Here is a 19,883-nt window from a genome sequence, read left to right as displayed (position 1 = left end):
ATGGTTTCGGCCATCGATTATAGATCATCGATTGATATAGTTATAAGACACCTTTAGACCGATGGCACGAAGTAACTCTGGGCCTTCGGTTACATCACAAGTCCTTTCACCATTCAGGCTGAGTAGGCTGAGAAGCTCCCCGTGGACAATGATAGTGTAAATATTCCAAAAAATATGCAGTGGGTCTGAAGGAACCACCTTTCCAATCATAACCCTTCTCATTCCCACGGGCAGCGGATCAGACGAAAACCTTAAAAGCAGGAAAAGGAAGGGGTGGTGATCCTGAAGTTCCAGAGAGGAAAAGAGGCGATCGGTGAGTGAAACAACGAAACTCGTTATCTTGGTAAAGGTCTTATAGGCCTTAGAGTAAGAAGAGGAAAGGTAACGGAGGGTGGCGGAGAAAAAATAAAACAGCTAGAAGTAGAGAAAACTGTAAGGAATACCGGGGGGCACCCGAGAGAAAACTGTAAGGAACACCGGGGGGCACCCGAGAGAAAACTGTAAGGAATACCGGGGGGGGCTCCCGAGAGAAAACTGTAAGGAATACCGGGGGGGCACCCGAGAGAAAACTGTAAGGAATACTGGGGGGGGGGCAGCCGAGAGAAAACAGTAAAATTCGCCTTGTTCCTGCGCTTTAAAGAGTGGTCAGAAGGAACGTGAACCCAGAGCCCACAGAGGGGGAACATTAGGCTACAATGGCGTTTAAAGACGCCATAATGGGGTTTGTTCAAATCCCATGACGGGGTAGTGATTAGAAGGCAGGTATACGTATGACCATCTGGTGTCTGTCTAGTCTGACAAGCGTCTGTCCTATATGTCCTGTGTATGCTGAATGTGGAATTGTTGTATTATTGATTGATGGCAATGCATTTTTTGCTTTACGCGATTCTGTAAATGAGAGGGAATCACCAATGAATTGATGAGTCTTGAGTAAACTGTTGGTATAAAATTTTGCGGAAAAGTTGGATTGGAGCTTGCGTATGTGGTGCTCGCTCATAATAGTGAAAAGTTCAAAAACTGTGTGAACATTATTGGTGACAAAATTAAGAATGGAGGAAGTTACCCCACTTGCACATTTATGCAAACAGTTGCCAAAGCATGCAACAAAGCTGAAGAAATATAGCCAGGAGCACCGCAAATAAAATGTTTATGCCGTGGCCCCACAATGGGTCATTGTCTAAGGCTGTTTTACAACACATGACCACCTTCTTACATGCCACATATAGCGGGAAGAAGATCGAGAAACGCCTTGCTGTTCTCAAGCTTTGGAAAATGTTTGAACAAGTAAAGGAAGAAGAACCCCCCGCAGACTGGATATTAAATGTATGTACGGAGGGGGGTGAGACACCTACCGTGCCACCTGCCCCGCCGGAACCAGTTGTTGAGGGAAGTAAGTCAGAGGGTCTGTACCCACTAAGAGAACTTAAGGCAGCCACAGGTTATAGCAACCCTGCATGTAGCAGTGACGAGACGAAAGAGAAGGAACAGGAAATTGACTCAGCCTCCACAGTCCCATGGGGAAAAGAGAGGCGAGGTGAGGAAAGGAAGGACCAGGCACAAACAAGTGCACCTCTAGATAGGGAGAGAAAGGGAAAGAAGTGGAAAGGAACCCATGTGTTAACATTTGCAAAGGATGAATGGATGGGAGGGCAGATACTATTGAAATTAGATGGAAAGGGAAGTGATGGTGCAAGGCCGAGTGAACGGTCTGACGAGGCGCAAAGAAAGGAAAGGGAGAACGAAGTGGATATGAGAGACGAGAGGACAAGAAAGAAGGATAGGTTAAGGCGAGAGCAACTATATCGCGAAGAGCAAGGTATACCGCTCATCCGCACGCAATATGCAGCCTATGAAAAGTACAGGCAGAAAATGGAGGAAGAAAGGAGAGTGCACGAAAGGAAAGTGAAGAAGAGAGAAGATGAGGAAAGTAGAAGGGCAAAAGAACGTAGAAATGAACGGATGAGGGAAGTAGATAAGGCTAGAGAGGAAGCAAAGAGGCGAAGAGAAACGGATGAGGAAGCAGAGCGTAAACGTAGGCAAAGGGCGCGAGATTTCGAATATTTACGGCAGGAAGTGAAAAAACCCAATCCTGTTGTAGACTGGGAAGACATAGAAGAGTTCTTTCCTGCAAGCGATAGGGTACCAGGTACAAGCGGGACAATTATTGATGATGACTTCGACACCAGAAGCATCGGGGAAGCGATTGATAAAATCTGTGATGAGATGGCACTGGAACGAATCTGCCAAGAGGGAAGGGAAGATGAGCTCTTAGAGAGCACTCAGCTATATGACACTGATGATGTCTCCCAGAGTAGTGGGAGTAGGGGAAATTCCCTAGATAGACTAGAAGTTGGGCAGAACGAAGATGATGCAAGAAGTTGTGTAAACCACTCTGATGGGGAGGCGGAGGAAGTGGCACGTGGCGAAGGGAGACGTGCGAAAAGCGGCTCCCAGGGAACCGAGAGGTACGATGGTCAGATGCTAGCGGGTCCACAAGTAGGACACCGAAGTCCGCTGGACAGTCCAGCTGACATGAAGAATCACCCCACGGTCAGAGGGGAACGACAGCACCTGTCTATACAGATAGGTTAAGGGCATTGCCAGGTAGAAGGCAAGGTGGGAACGCCACCCCGGCGAGAGACCAAGGAAGTATAGAGAAGGAAAAGGAGGATTGTGCATTCCAATTCCCACTGTTAGAAAAGGGGGAGCAAGACCGTAATATATTCCATGGCCACACATGGACCGAGAGAATCTTAAAAATAAGCTTCCAATGTTGACATCGGGAGCCGGGAAGTGGATACATGAGCTAGAAAAAATGACGGGGGCGTCACCCTAGCCATTGGGGACATCAAGGGTCTCCTAATTGCTATACTCGGAGAAAGAGCAGATGATGTATGGAAAAGGGCAGGCTACCCTAGGGTAACCATAACTAACACCTCTCCTCTCATGACGGAGCGCCATTTAACAACTGTAGAGCAGCAGTGTGGAAAGAGCTGCGTACGCTATATCCAGACACATCTGATATGGGAGATATAATGACTCGAAAAATGAAAGAGTCAGAGGATCCGTTGCTTTATATCCAGAATTTTCAAGACGCGTGGGTGCTCGAAACACATGAGTCTTGGACGAAATCTATCCCTGTATTCTACCATATATTGTGCCAAGGGTTACCAGAACCGGTGCAAAAACAGCTAAAAAATTTGTAGGAATAGAAGCTAAACCATGGGCTGAAATCCAGTTGACAATTGCACATTACTGTAGACTGTTGCAAGAAAAGAATCGGAAGAAAGAGGCAACGCGTAAGGGAGAAGAGGCGAAACTAGTGCAAAAGAAGCTCTTAAGGTATGCTCTCGAGGGAGCCATGCTGACAAGCCCAGCCGAATCGAGTTCACAGTGTGCAACTAACCCGCCACAGACTAATCAGGGTAACGTGGGATTTTACCCGAGAGGAAGGGGATTTGGAGGAAAAGGATGGCAGAGTAATCAGGGAGGGTTTAGAGGTAACCAAGGAGGTTTACAGAATGTTCAAAATAGCATCCAGAACGCACCGATGGGCAGTCTGACTATGCCAGATGGACAGATGGCCCGACCACCGCCAGTGTGTTGGCTGTGTGGAGTGACAGGACATATGGCGCGCATGTGCAGAAGCCAAAGCATTTGGCAGGACAACCAAGGGATGGTGCAGGCATGCTGAATCAACCCTCTACCCCACAGCAGGGCAGTGCACAAAACAATACCGTGCAGCAGCAGGCGGTTGGCTTGCAGCAAGGTGCACAGCAAGTAGTCCAGCCGCAGAACAATGGGAGTGTACCACAGGGACAACCCCAGCATACACTGCCGCAAGTGGCTCAGGGCACTAATTCTGGTGGAGGAAACCCACAGGTATACAGTGGACCGAACCTATATATGAAACAGGACGGCTCACAGGTAACTCTGATTTGTTCTATCCTATCAGTGACACCAGACCCTAACAGGGAACCTAGGGTAAATGTCACCATAGGAGGGAAAGAATATTCCTTCTTAGTTGACAAGGGTGCAACGTGCTCGTGCATACGAGAAGGCAAGTTCTCCTTGTCCGGCGAGGCCATAGATACCCAGAGTTTTACTGGCGCTCATAGCAGAGTTCCCTTTACTGATGCACTCCCGTTCTCAGTGAGAGAGTGCGACATGAATGTACCTTTATTGTATTCTCGTCAATCCCTGGTGAATATCATGGGTCGGGACCTGATGACAAAGTTGAAAATAACCAACTCGTTCACTGAGGATGGCATAGTGTGCTCCACCCCAGGAATGCATTATGCAAACGTGTGTGAAATGATCAGAGCATACTCCGGACGTGCAGCTATGAGACCTGTACCACTGGAGCCAGAGGTTTTTGCATATGGTGTACGAGTGCTTATGGAGGGATTGCCAGGCCTCACAGACAAACCAATGAGAACCCCCGATGAGTTTCTATTCAGGCCAAGAATACCCATGCACGAAGAGGAGGGACAAGTATTTCCCTTAATAATACAATCTGCCGCGGTGCGAGGAAAGGTAGTACTAGTTGAAGGATATGACGACGAGGGCAGACCATGGTGTGCGATTGTCGCCATCGAAGAAGGGTATCGAGTGACTGACATCACCGATGATGATCTGTTTGAAGAACACCCTGACCTAGAAGAGACGCGGGTGGAAGTGAGTCTCATATTTTGGGTAAAAATGATCAAGCGGGAGGGGCCGTAGAGTATGATGTTAGCGCTGGTACGCCCGGAATATTTCAATGATGACATGGCCCTAGTGCCAACCAAATTATGCACTACAGGGCCTTATGATGTAGGTCTCCTGAAGGGGGTCGGCGAAGTAAAAATTAAATTAAAACCAGGAGCAATACTGCCACGGGCACGACAGTATCCCATGTCCAGAGAAGCAGATGAAGGGATCGCAAAGACAATCTCTGCCATGATGGAGCAGGGCATCCTAGTGATGGCTAAATCACTGTGCAACACAGTGATTTATCCTGTCAAGAAATCAAAGGGAGGGTCCTGGTGTTTAATCCAGGATTTACGAGCATTGAACGACATAGTCGAAGCCGAGTTCCCTCTAGTCCCTAATCCATCCACAATTTTGTGCAACATACCCACTGAGGCAAAATACTTCACGGTGATCGATTTGAAAAATGCATTTTTCTCGATCCCATTGCACCGTGACTCACAGGACCTGACGTCATTTACTTTCAGACAAATGCGCCTGAAAAGTATGAGTTTGCCACAGGGGTATTCGAATCTCCGTCCATTTTCAACCGAGTCCTGCAAATGGACCTAAGCAATATTGTGGTGGACAGTGTTGTTTTGCAGTATGTAGATGACATTCTAATCTGCAGCATCACTGAAGAGCAATGCCGACATGACTCTGTCCAGCTATTGACTATACTGGCTGAGAAAGGATACAAAGTGGACAAGGACAAGTTGCAGTACTGCCAACACGAGGTGTTGTACATAGGGCAACTGATCTCACATGAGGGCAAAAGGGTAACCCCAGCAAGGACTGAGGCCATCATCACCACGGCCAAGCCGCGCACAGCAAAGCAAATGCAAAGCTTCCTAGGCCTGTGCAACTATGTCAGAGCATGGATCTTTGACTACAGCTCATATACCAAGCCCTTGTTGCAGGCCCTTAGAAAGGCCCAGGCGACAAGAGAAAATAAATTGAATGGAATGAAGAAATGGAGAAAGGGTTTACAGAACTCAAGGGGGCAACTTGTAAGGCCCCAGTCCTCGGGATTCCTAATTATGCTGAGGAATTCTATCTGTTTTCTCATACTGATGGCAATTTTATGACGGCTGTGCTCGCGCAGCGAACCTCGCTGGGGTATAAACCCCTAGCATATTACAGTGGGAGTTTGGACCCAGTCATGAAGTGCCACTTCCCATGCGAACAAAATCTAGCCGCCGCCGCATTTGCCATTGAGAAGGCGTCATCCATTGTGATGGGGTGCTCCATGACACTGTATGTTGAACACTCACTATTCACCATACTAGAGAAGCCAAAGGGCACGCTGACTTACAAGCCTACAAGGTGATTATCTCTAATCCATCGATCAAAGTAGTGCGATGCAAAACTGTGAACCCTGCTATGTTCATAGCTGAGGCAGTCACAGAAGGAGAACTTGTACACGACTGTGCAAACTGTGAGGAATTCTATGATGAGATCCCCAGGGTAAAGGAAAATGCCTTGGCAGGGGGGAGATCGTCTTTATTGATGGGTCTTCGAGAATCAACCAAGAAGATGGACAAAGGTAGAAAGGCGTGGCCGTGATCAAACATATGGCGAACGGAGAGTTCCAAGTGCTTGTCAGTGCACAAATACCATCTCATTATTTGGCACAGGCTGCAGAACTAGTGGCATTGATACTCGCCATTGAGAATCATGCAGACCAGGAAGTAACAGTGTACAGTGACTCCGCCTATGTGACGTCAACAGTGCACGCAGGACTGGCGCGCTGGAAAAGGAGGGGCTACCTCCGAGCAGACGGCACGCCAGTACAGCACGCAGCCCTGTTGGACAGGCTGATAAAAGCACTACAGGTCCCAGTGGGCATAGCGGTCGTAAAATGTGCTGCTCAGATTTCGTGTCACGTGGGAATCATGAAGCGGGCACGGAAGCCAAACGTATGGCATCCAAAGCTGAAACAATCATGGACGTGGATGTGGCACGTACCCATGAGAGAATGATGGTAGCAGGAGCCACACCAGAAGCCTATAGTAATATGTGGCAGTCACAGTTAATGGAGCTCCACGGGGAGGCACCTCAGGAGGAGAAAAATCTGTGGAAGCGTCGAGGGTGTTCTTTAAACCCCTCAGACGGATTGTGGAGGCAAGAACGCACTGGTAAACCAGTAATGCCTGTCACCCGTCTAAAAGTAGCGCTAGAACAGCTTCACTAACCCATACACATGCCAAGAGAAAATCTTGCTGCAACGCTCGCCGAAGACTGGTTTATACCGAATTTAGCAGAGCATGTTGCCTTCTTTATGGTAAACTGCATTGTCTTCCAACAATTCACCTCTGGGCACACATTAAAAGTAGTGAGTGTAGTCATCCCCAGACCAAATGGACCTTTCCAGCACCTTCATATTGATTATGTCGGGATGATTCAGGTGTGTAATGGGTACAGGTATTTACTTGTGGTGGTGTGTCCCTTTTCCAGATGGGTAGAAGCAGGTCCCTGTACACACCCTGACGCTGCCTGTGCTGCTAAGTTCCTGGTGAGGGAGGTTTTCCCTAGATGGGGGGTGTGCGAGGTAATGAGATCAGATAATGGGGCTCATTTCGTGAACGCAGTGTTCAAACAGATTAGCTCGTTGCTTGGTATAAAGCACAAGTTCTCGTCGGCGTATCATCCACATGGATATGGGATATGTGAACGAATCAACGGCTTGCTCAAGGAAAGGATAGCCAAGTTGAAGCTCACATTAAGAAAGGAATGGATGCACTGCCTACCACTGGCATTGTATGCGCTACGGAACCAACTAGGCTCCGACCATCATCTCACGCCGCACGAAATAGTTACTGGGAGAAGGATGAGGACTCCCCTTACCCCCCGAGACAGAGCTAGATGTGATGCCCAGTCAACTAGGGAGGTTCTAGGAGAAGAAATTAAAGCTTACCTGGACTGTTTCACATCCAGTGCCACTGTCATTACAGGCCAGCTGCAGCGACTGCGGAAAGGGGACAGCACGGCGCAAACCACAACAGCTAGTGCTGATGCAGGCGCAGTTCACAGCCTTTGTGCGCCTCTTGTCTTCCCTGGAGACAGCATCCTCGTGAGGAATTTCACAAGGAAAAGATGGGACGAGCCGAGGTTTAACGGCCCTTTCATCGTAGAGGACTGTACCCCGTCCGCTGTTAAGCTCAAAGGCAGAAGAGCCTGGATCTTCCTGAACGATATAAAACCCTTTCTAGGAGAGAGCCCTCCTGCTGCACCGAACGCGAAGAATCTGCAGACAAAGGAGAAGAACCTCAGCACGCGCAGACAAGATCCATGACTAGGAAGAAGGACGCATAAGCAGCAAACAAAGACAACGAACCTTGGTGTGAAAAAATTGAACAGTTCCCCTGAAAAGGCAAAAGGGGGGATAAGGGCATAAAACGAACACTTGGTGCATCCTAGTTGCAGGACAGAGAAAAGCACATCCAAAGCTGCAAACAACACTGATAAACTGAACTGTCAAACTCACATAATACCCAAGTAGAACATAGAATCAAGACTCTGATTAGACTGCCAATAAAGAGCTCCGGAAAACGTAACACAATATCCTGAAGTAACCAGTACCAAGACTTTCTTCACACATCTAATGGTACCCCCCAGCAGAAGCCTCACGTGGGATGTGCAAACCTACTTCCAACTTGTGGTACTATCATACCCGTCACTCATAGGAAGAGAAGCCAGCGTCACAGAATTCATTCAAGATCCGGCAAATAAGAAAATAATCCGGCAACTACTGTTATAACAGAAACTTTCGTTAAGCTGCCCGAGCACAGAGGAAAAGACACATAAGCTTCCACCACAAGTGATAATAGATGAATTGACTTGCACTCTATTCTTCCGGATCTTAGAAGAGTGTCCCAGACTCGTTGGGAGAACCACAGACACCTTAACTTTCATCAGAGATCCGAGAAATAATAACTTTTTGAAAAAAGTGTGGTATAAACTAAACTACGTCGTAGCGATCCACACCGCAGGAAAGTGTAAAAACTGTTTGCATCAAAAGAAGGGACTGTGATCGGGCCCCAACAAAGCAAAGCAGATGTCCCTGACTCCCACAGATACGGAGTTAGCAAACCATGTAATGCTTAAACTAGTCACAGACTATCCAAAAATGGGGGGAAGGCCTGCTGATGTTGACGTCGTCACCTTCCTAAGAAATCCAGTCAATTTTCTACACATGAGAACCCTTCTCCATGGCATCATGCTCCAAGTGGAGCTGCCCAATTTCCAGCGAGAATTCCTAAGGAGATTCCAGTGAGACCTTTCGCCGAGGGACAGATCGAGGAGGCAAAGACTGTTCACGCTGCAAGGAAGGCCTAAGATCTAGAGACTAGAAAACCAAAGCAAATATCATTAACACCCGAAGACAGGCGTTATGCTTTTCCTGTTTCTTCCACCTCATTGAAAACTTTCCAGAACTAGTGGGCAGACAGCGCAACATTGATGTGCCCACTTTTCTTAATGATCCAGCAAATAATGCTCAACTGAACAGGCTCCTGAGGGCCATTGCATCTCAACTCAGAAGCAACTATGGACATCCTCTGCTAAGAAGAGCCTTAGAAGGGGGGGAACCACGATAAAACTTTTCAGCATCTTTCCGCCGGGGGCAGAGCAAAAAAACAAAGACACAGTTCTTCATGCTTCTAACGTAGGACAGATCGAGAAAAGCAGAAACAAGGATACCAACATCTTGTTCTTATTTTTCCTATTTTTTCTATTTCTCATCATCGTTCCGCAGTGGAGTAAATGTGGAGAGAGAGACTGTTCATCAACTTGTCATCAAAGGACCAAGTGAAAGGAACAGAGACAGGTACTTCACCGCCGTGTTTACCTTTTTCAACCTTTTTCTTATTTTTTCCTACCTTCTCACATGTTCACTTTTATTTTTGTTTTGTTTTTATTTTTATCTTTTAAATATTTTATTTTTGCGTGATTTGTAGTGATTCCATCTTTTCATGGTGTCACTGCGAACAGATTCCAGCATGTCCTCAGGGCCAAGGCAAGTTGTAGGAGTGCCCTGGGACTGCGTTTATCATAAAAATGAAGACTGAATGTGATGTGCCGAAAATGGTAGTCTAACCTTTTCCCATAGTCTAGCAAAGGAACTGTATTCCATACTCAGAGACTATCATCCTCACTCGCAAGAGGAGGGACATTGAACAGCACTTGTCACTTTAGTGTTTGCTGAACTTTTGAGCGATGAAAATTAGAATAAGAAGAGAAATAAACTATTGACTATGGACTGGTTTGAAATGGGGGCCCAAAACAGTAACTTAGTCGTGCCACCAGCGGAGGGGCGCCCCGATTTCCTGGAAGGAGATGCTGCGAGCTGTCTTTCAAAGCCATTATATGTATACGCATAGTGATTATTGTAGTATTTTTGTCTCTAACTATCAGAACTGCATTTTGTATTGGTGCACGAAGCATCCCAATGTCTGTGCATCGACCAGGTAATGAACGTCTGGGCCCCACAAAAGCACCAAGACCTTATATCGTCATCCCTGTTCCAAGAAAAACAGATGGTAAAGCAAATGATTTACAGTTGAATGTAATTAGTAGTAATACGTATACTCGTGAAGTAATGAATGGTGAGAAACGCTGGAGACAGGGTCAGCACGGAATGAATGATAATATAGCACTGTCCACGGCATGCACTCATACACTGAAAGCACACCAGCAAGGGCAAGTGTCAGTGGCTGTGCAACCACAGGCCAAAACAGATGAAAGAGAAAAGTCACCCTTGGAACAAACAGCTCCAGAAAACAGGGAACCAAGCGAGAAACCGAACAGCGGTGAATTAGCAAAATCCTTCAATAGAACGAAGGAAGCCACGAAAGAACTCACTGAAAAAACACATGCGGCAGTTGAGTATGTTTTTCCACTCATACTTAGAGCAAAGAAGCTACATGAGGAGCTAAGCAAGACAACCACCACAACTGTGATAACGAGCACGCCAGCTCCAATGCCAGAAGTAACTACCGAGCCTACGACACTGCCACGTGTTGGAAGGATGGTAAGCCAAATCCGGTGGGAGGAGGTCTACAAAAGAATGCATGAGGGTAGGAAAAGAAACACAAAACTTCCCCCAATTACTGGAGGGCAGGAAATGAAACCTGCCCCTCCAAGAATAATACCCAAGAGCTGCCTGAATGGAAGAGCAGTACAGACGCATTCAGAGACATAGTGATAGCCAACTACAGAAAAACGCTAAGGATCAAGTCCATATGAAACTGATAATGAGCTGAACGATTACCTGGACAGCACAGCCCATCTTGGAAACAACATTTGGTTAGTTAGTTTAGTTAGTTAGTTTATTTATAGAGGGCGACCGAACCCTCGGGTAACTGGGCGCATAATCATATGGACAACATAGTTACATATCGTTGCGCACAACAGGAAAAGTACATACATTCAATGGTGCAGACAAATGGTGAAGTAAAAAATAAGCAAAGAATACAATAGAAAATAGCGGATTGGGTTACATGGTGATCCGTTTCACGGTATAGTTAAGACCTAGGGTGCGTGAGTAAGTAGCACCGTGTTTAGGCAGAGAGCCAAGATTTCATCATGGCTCTGAATGGCCAAAAGGAGGCTTCCGATCTGATTGCAAGAGGGAGGGTGTTCCAACATTGAGCTGCAAGAACTGGGAAACTGGAACCTCCTGCTGTTTTTAGGTTGAATTTAGGGACCCTGAGTTGGTGCAAGTAGGGAGTTCTGGTGGGTCTAGAAGTGCTGTGTCTAGCGAATTTGTCGGATAGGTATCGCGGGGCAGTCAGGGAGAGGCACTTGTGTGTAATGACAAGAGTTCGTACCTTGATTCTGTCTCGTATTGGGAGCCAGTGGACATCTTTGCTAGCCGTGGAGATGTGTGCCTTGCACGGGAGGTTAAGCGCACATCTTAAGGCATTGTTTTGGAGGATCTGGAGTTTGTCTACATTTTTGGAGGTAGTACCTAGGAAGAGTGTGCTACAATAGTCTAATTTAGACAAAATCAATGCTCTGGATAGGGTGAGGCAGCTGGAGGATGATAGAAAAGGTCTACAGGCATTGCTAAGTTTGTTGGTATATGTGGTAGATGAGATAGTGGCATTTATTTGTTTTTTCAACGATAGGGTGGAGTCGAGGTACATGCCTAGTGTTTTCACCTCTTTGGATACTTGGTACCAGCATATGAAGGAAGTTGGACGAAGTAAATCAGAAGAAGAATGTTCATCTGTGCACTCCTGCCATACAGCATGGGCAAGTCAAAAATATTTGTGGCTGTAGAAATCGATGTCACACCAGCCTACTGTATGTCGCACGTAGCGATGTGCAACACCAGAGGACAATTTATGAGAAGAGATGCCTCGTTGATATGGGCCAACGAACGGGACTACCCTGATGAAGGCCAAGTTTCGAAACTCAGCAAAGGGGCTCATGCCGGGGAAATCGAGACTGACCAGAGAAGGGGAGGTGAGCATGAGCTCACGAGACTCCAACTACAGAGCATACCAGCCCGCCCGTGAAGGTCAAGATACGAGAGGCCCATGCAGGTGGCCAAGCGAACACGGAATTAAATGCACAAAAGTTTGGAAACTGAAGCAGATTCATGGTGAACCAACACGTGACCAGACAGGCGCGAAGATGTACCACCGCCTGATGTCATCCAGAACCCGAGGATGCCATAACTTTTCCTGATAAGAGACTACAGATCCGAGGCCATACCCAGCCAACTAATTGACACATAGCCCTAAAACACTGATTAATGGAAGGGTGAATCTTGGGACACTAGGCACCTGGGTGTCTATTCTGCATGCTGCTAAATAAAATGGAGATTTATGTTTCAGGGTGTTACTTGCCCAATCACAATGGGCCATGTAATCTAGGGTCCTATAGACACTGTAACCAATAAGACGTTGTACTTGTGGTGACGTCAATCACGTGTGCTGTAGAGGGATGGGAATAGACGCCCACCCGATAAGAGTTATCCAATCCACTCGCTTTATTTCCATATACAGATATAGCACCTATACTTAAGTTACCTTTCCCAACCAATTATATTGCGTGATGATTTTTTGTAGAATTAGACGTCAATGATGATGAATTTTGCCCATAAAAGAGGCTGTTTGACTGTAGTTCGGGGAAGTCGGGGTGAGGCAGGTGTTCGTGATACTGCTGATTTCCATTAGCTGATGTATGTATCATTAAACTGACTTCCCTTTGCCAATTTTTTGAGTCTTGGTTATTGAATCTTGCTGGAGTATGTGAATCCTGCACTCTGTCCTCAGATAGTGCAGCTATCTTGTATTACTAGTTTTCGAGGGTGAATACTGACCAATGGGCCCGTCAGTAATTTCCTCTCCTCGTCAACAGGGGAAACATGAGTATTTACATTCACTTGTTGATATACTATTGTGGGGAAAAAGGAACAGGGGTAAGTAATTCATTAGACATTGAGGTAGCTATCAGATTAGGGTGTGAGGTAAATTGCTCAGCTGTAAACATTGTGGGAGGTGCTAACATAACCTTCGGTGTGTCCGATATACCTACAGTCACATTTTCGTTGAAAATCAGAACATCTGAGGTTATTCTTGTTGCATTTATATGTAAAGTAGTTACATTTAAGGACGTATTGCTGTTCCGTATCCAGTTCAGCCCCTCCCCCCTTCTTTTATATGTGGCCCCCAGATAAAAGTTGCACCTCAATACATTCCCAGAATTAACATTAGTAAAGTAAAAAGTATAGCGCTGAAGTGCAATCCACAGTGGTAACTATATGCTCCTATTTCTACTGCTATCTATATACACAGTACTATTGAGTGGGGTCAACTCCAGCATCGTTGTACCTGTAGAAAGGGGTAGAACGGGGTGGGCATTTATCGAAATTCAGATGGGACAAAGGAAGTGGGTGAAGGATAAAAGAGAGAGAGAGAGAGAGAGCATAGATACTTATAACATCTCATGCTTTTAATATATATTTCTTTCTTTTTTGTCTCAATATGTATTTTAGACATCAGTGAAGTCTTTGCTTATTGTTACTCTTTAAAGTTCAGTGGCAGTCATTTGACTTTCCATCTGTGTGTTTGGGGCCACGTTACCCTGTGCTTTACGAAAATCTGAAAGGGTTCCATGTCATTTCATCGTGGGATGGTTTTTCGCGGGGTTTTTCACCGTGATTTTTTTTATGGAAAAAACCATCACATTTTTTTACAATTATTTTTGGGGGGTTCCCCCCTAACCCCCACTACCCCCCAATTTCTAATAAATTCGATGGGTTTTTTCGGCTGTCTCAGTTTCTGCAGTGATCGGGGGTGCAATTTGTTTCGATATGCATCTTATGGCTCGTGTGGGTTGTGTGAAGTATTCTTTAAACTCTTACTCGAGCACTGTGGCTGTTCTTTGCGCATCAGAGAACCTCCTTACTGGTGACAAGGATGTTTTCATACGTTGACCAGTTACAATTTCATGAGGGGACAGGTGGTGGTCCCTGCTAGGCTGTGTGAGCAATTGAAACAGGGCCAGAGGCAGGCAGTGCACCCAGTTTTTCTTTAGGGAAGTACACAGTTTTGATAACCTGCTTTTGAGGAGACCCTTTATTTTCTCAACCACCTCATTCGCTTGCAGGGCGTTAATCAAACACATTGTATGTTTTATCCCCAACATCGATGTGACCACTTTGAATAGCACATTTAAGAAGCGTGTTCCGTTGTCTGATCGTATAACTTCACATACCCCCATCGGGGGAAGACCTCTCTCACTAGGAACTTTGCTGCACACTTTGCAGTAGGGTGGGCACAGGGCTCTGCTTACACCCATCGAGAGAAGGGACACACCACCACAATTAAATATCGTGCTCTGTTACACCTTTCTCCCATGATTGCATAATCAATGTGCATCTCACGGAAAGGACCCACTGCGCAGGGCAAAGTCCCCCGTAACATTTTAAGTGTCATTCCGGCGCTGAACACTTGACACATGGTACACTAGATAACCATCTTGTTGAGGTACTCCTGTAAATTTGGAATGAACCAATCTTCCTGGAGATTGGCAGCTACGTGTTGTATAGAACTGCCAGCTGGAAAGTGTAGCTGTTCGAATGCAATATATAACAGTTCTGCCGGCATGACAACTTTCCCTGTTGTGTCTTGTCTCCATAGCAGATCAGTGGGTGATTGAGAACAACCGGGCTTAAGCCATAGTTCTTGTTCTGCTGTTGATGCTCTGCTTTGCAGCTCTATCGCTTGTGCTATGGGTAGGGCATTGTAAGCATCTGGTTTGGGCGTTCCTCCGTTGCTCATTATGATGCATTCTATATTCATGGGTACTGGAAGATACAGTTCTTCTTTTGCTGCTGCGTCGGCGACTGTGCTTCCCAAAGATATTTCATCTGTGTTCTGTGTGTGGGCTTGGCATTTTACTATCGCCACTAGAGAGGTGTCTGCGAGGGCCTCAATCAATTTGTTTAGCAATTCTGCCTGTTGGACCGGGTACCCATCAGCTCTCCTAAATCCCCTCCTTTTCTATCTGGATAGCCCAGCATGTACCGTCGTGGTTACATATGCTGAATCCGAATAAATTGTTACAGAGCATCCTTTCACTGCGTGAAGTGCTTCAATCAGTGCTATGAGTTCTGCTGCTTGTGCGGAATAGTGCATGGGCAGGTGTTTTTTAATCAGTGTTTCATATTCTACTTCTTCCATCCTCACCACTGCAGCCCCTACATGTTTTTCACCTGTTTCTTGGTCAATGGACGCTGACCCATCCACGAAGACCACTTCCCGCTCATCTAGGGCACATTCTCTGGCCTTTGGAATGTCTTCCCCCTCTTCCTCGTAAGTTGCACAGTCATGCTCTTGCATATCTTGGACGGTGCATGGTTCTGTAAGGAACGTGGCAGGGTTTACTGTCTTGCACCTTACCACATAAATGTTTGGGCTGTATAGATAAATTTCTTATGCTGATGCTCACTGTGTAGTTAGGGTGGATTTTGATCTTTCTAGTATAGCAAACAGTGAGTGCTCAACATACAGGGTGACGGAGCACTCCACGACAATGGTGGAGCTTTTCTCAATATCAAAGGCAGCAGCAGCTGCATTGGCCTGTTCGCACGTGAATTGTCCTTCCATCACTGAATCAAGTGTGCCACTATAATAGGCAAGTGGCTTGTGTCCCACTGAACTTTTCTGTGTCTATACTGCCGTCATGAGAGTGCCATTAGAATGTGAAAAGAGATCAAATTCCTGATCATGGTCAGGTTTGGCTAGTACTGGGTTCATTGAAATTAACCCTTTTAGATCATTGAAAGCTGTCATCATTTCTGCTGTCCATGCGAAATGTGTTTTTTCTTTCTGTGCTTCCTTCAGCCCCTGCAGGATGGGCCTGGTGTACACTGCATAATCAAGGATCCATGCTCTACAGTAATTGCAGAGTCCTAGGAACTTCTACATTTCTTTTAATGTGTTTTGTTTGGTTTGGCAGTGGCACGTACTGTTGTCACTCGGTCCGAAATTATTCTTTTACCATCTTTGGAGATAAATTGGCCCAGGTACATGACCTCTGCCAAACAGTACTGGAGTTTTTTCCTGTCTACCTTGTACCCCTTTCGTGCTAGTAGTTGGAGCAGGATAATGGAATCTCTTCGGCAGCTTTATTCATTCTCACTGCAGACCAGTAGGTCATCTATGTACTGAATGATTGTGCTAGGGACTTGAATATTGCCAAGGTCTTAATGCAAAATTCTATTGAATATGCTGGGACTTTCCCAATACTCCTGGGGCAAGCGACGGTGTTCACATCTCCTCCCCCCGGGGTAAAGTCTGTGAGGTATTGTACTCAGCATCAAGAGGCACTGAGAAAAAGGCATTTTTCAAATCCACTACAGCGAAGTGAGTGGACTGTTTTGGGATGCTGCACAAAATGGAGGCAGGATTTGCGACAAGAGGAAACTGTTTTTGTACTTTATCATTGAGGGGGTGCAGGTCCTGGATCATCCTCCAACTCCCCACTGTTGCTTTCTTAATGGGGCACACAGCCGTCTTGCATGGGGAGGTAAAGGGGGCAATTATGATTTGCTCTAACAGTGCTCGCAGTGTCTCTTCAATCCCTTCCTCGGCTTCTCTGGACAGGGGCCATTGCTTCACTCTGGGTAGTATAGCGCCTGGTTGAGTGTTATTTTTATTGGGGTCACTTCCCTTAAAAGTCCCACATCATGGGGGTTAGGTGTCCACAGGTGTTGCGGGTCCTGCTGCATGCCTGTCTCACAAAAGGGCAGAGGTCTGCTGACGACAGCCATGAGGGGGCTTGGTACTTTTCTGTACTGTACCATAATATCACAAGGAATACTAATTTCGAACACAATCTCCCCGTCATTGTTGTCATCTGCGAACAACTCATCATCAGTCAATTCACGCAATGTTATATTGGGATCAATGCACAGCACTGTGTGCGACTCGCATCCATGAATGTCAGTACCAATTACAACAATTCTTTTAGCAGACACTTGCACACCCTCTAAGTCTAGGGACAGGATGGTACCAGCAACTATTTCAGGCGTTGCCACGGGGCAGAAGACAAAATCTGAGGGAACTCTCCATTCCTTCCTAGTGAGTTCAGGTACTGCTTTTGCTAGCACTCGAATCCCATAGATAAACATGTTGGGATTCACTGGTATCCCTCTCACCTTTATTTCATTGGCCACAGCATGAATTATCAAGATGCCTTGGGTGGAGCAGACAATCCTTCTTTCAGTGAATGATATGATCATGTTTAGCTTGCTGAGCAAGTTTCTTCCCAGTAAACTGACAAGGGAACTTTCGTAATAAAGTAAGGGTGCTTGCACTACTTTTCCCCCTATCGTAACGTTCAAATCTTCTGTGTAAGAAACCGTGACCACAGCCCCAGAGAATCCTTGCGTATCGAGAGTTTGCCCAGATAATAGGAAGTCACCTTCGCAGATTCATGTCTTTTCAACCCCCGGGTCTACTATGAAGGTAAACTGTTTGTTTCCTATCTCTGCGCTCACCAGTAGTTCCTCTTCTGGGTGCAAGTCTCACAAACTGAAGATGAACAAACCAGTTCAATGCCCTTGTCATCCGCCTCCTCCTCCTCCACACCTGTAGTCACGTCGTCTGAAGATTCTTTGGTAGAAATGTCTCTCCTCTCTCTCCAAGCACTGTCTGGCCTTTTATTGTGGATTTTAGGACGAGCTCCTCTGGAGGCCACCTTGCCTCCTAGCTATTTGCCCGGCAGTGGGACCGCCAGGGAGCCTACCCCACAATCAGGGAAAAGCTTTGCCGAAAAACCCCGAATGAGAAGGAATGTCCGGAGGATGTTGAAGTCCTGGGCTCCTGAGTAGGATGATGGTGGAACAGTGGAGATTCCTTAGTCTTGGTGAATGGCAGGTAAGAAGACTACAACTCCCAACAAGCACTGGGGATATCGGTGATCAGGTAAGGTATTCCTCGTAGACCGAGATCTACAAAGAGTGCCCAGCTGGGAAGCTCCGTAAGGAAAGCGGATGATAAACAAGCTCTGTGTATTTGGAGTAAAGGAGCACTGCAAGGAATGCAGTAACAGGTTCTGTAAACTGAGTCAAGTGGAAACCAAAGAGCTCTGGGTGGAACGCGACTCCCGGGTTAGCTCCGTGAGCCAGGAGCAAGGAGTACCTCAAGAAACGCGGCAACTTGCTCAGCTTCCCGGGAAAAGACCAAACAGAAAGCGCTCCAGGTGGAACGTGGCTTTCGGGAGAGCTCTGCGCGTAAGCGGAGAGGACAGAAGGGAAAGAGGAACGGGAGGGGAAAACAAAGGAGGAAAGAACAAGGATACTGCAGAAGTTAAGGCCAGAAACACTCGCACAGTGTGTAAACCCAGTGAAATGTAGGGTTGCAACGCATCAATGATTCTTCCCGACATGTACTTATACACGTCATGAACCAAATTGGCAAACACTAGAATGCTGCACACGCTTCCACCTGGGAGTGAAACGGCTCCGCTTCTCCTCCATTGATACCATAACTTCCAAGGTTGGTGAATCATGACAGCAAGGTAGAGGACAGTACTGGACATGCAAGTGCCCTCTGTGGGCAGTCCTAGTCGAGATGGGTGTCTGTCCCCAGACAAGAGAAGGGATCCCCTCCCAGCACACATGCCTCTTGATACGGTGCCGGTGCGCCATTCAGGGTGGTGGCAAAATGTTTATTATTCTGCTCACCTGTTGGTTGGGGACGGATCTGGGGTGCCTGCATTGTATAACGGGGTGACGGTAAGTACTGGGGCAGGGCATCTGGGGCGGTAATTTGGGGTAGTGTAGGGGTATCTCTTACGCCCCCTGTGCTGGCCCGTGTGGGCTTGCAGGGTGGGGGTTCCCATAGTGTTGTTGGTTGTAATAGGGCTGGTTACATTGGTAGTGTCCTCCCTGCATGCTGCGGCATTCCCGCAAGAAATGCCCCCACCTCCCACATGACCAACACTGCCCTTGGTTTGCTCCTCTGGGGCCTTGTCCACCGAATACTCGTCCCCTCTGTCCCCGGGACCCACATTGTCCTCTTGCTTGTCTTCCTTGCCACTGGGGTCCCGTGTATTGTTGATCTCCTCCCCACTGTTCTTGCCCGTTGTCTGCCCACACTGCTGTCATGCTCGCCTGTGTGGCTACAGAGACACCCCACTCTTCTCCTATTTGTTCTAGGGGTGGCGCTGCCACCACAGCTGCTACTTTCACTAGTTTGTCTGTACGAGTTTCGCTTCCTCTGCTAATCTCCTCTGAATAGTTTCCTTTTCTCTTTCTTTGATCCTCCTACAATGATGCACTATTATGCTTTGAATCTCAGGCCAACCCTTTGCCTTTATCCCCTTTATCCCAGCTATCTTGTCAAGGGCCTTCTGTACTTCCGTTGGGAGTCCCGGCTTTATAATGAAATAAAATAGGGATGTTGACTGATCCCACGCTGTGCAATACTCTGCCCTCCACATCTCTTGGACCAGAGAATTAACTGCACAGCGTCTTCCTCATCTCCCCTAGTGCATTGCATTATGGAATGTAAATCGTGAGTATCAGGGAAGGCCCTCCACAGTGAATCCCACACCCGTGCCCGAACATTGTTAAATGATGCCCCATCATGGGTGTCGTTACTTATAGTCACTCCCGTGTATCCTGCTTT

This window comes from Ambystoma mexicanum, chromosome 8 (genome assembly GCF_040938575.1).
Source record: "Ambystoma mexicanum isolate Mex_15411 chromosome 8, UKY_AmexF1_1, whole genome shotgun sequence".
NCBI lineage: Eukaryota > Metazoa > Chordata > Amphibia > Caudata > Ambystomatidae > Ambystoma > Ambystoma mexicanum.
This window is presented reverse-complemented; position numbering follows the sequence as displayed.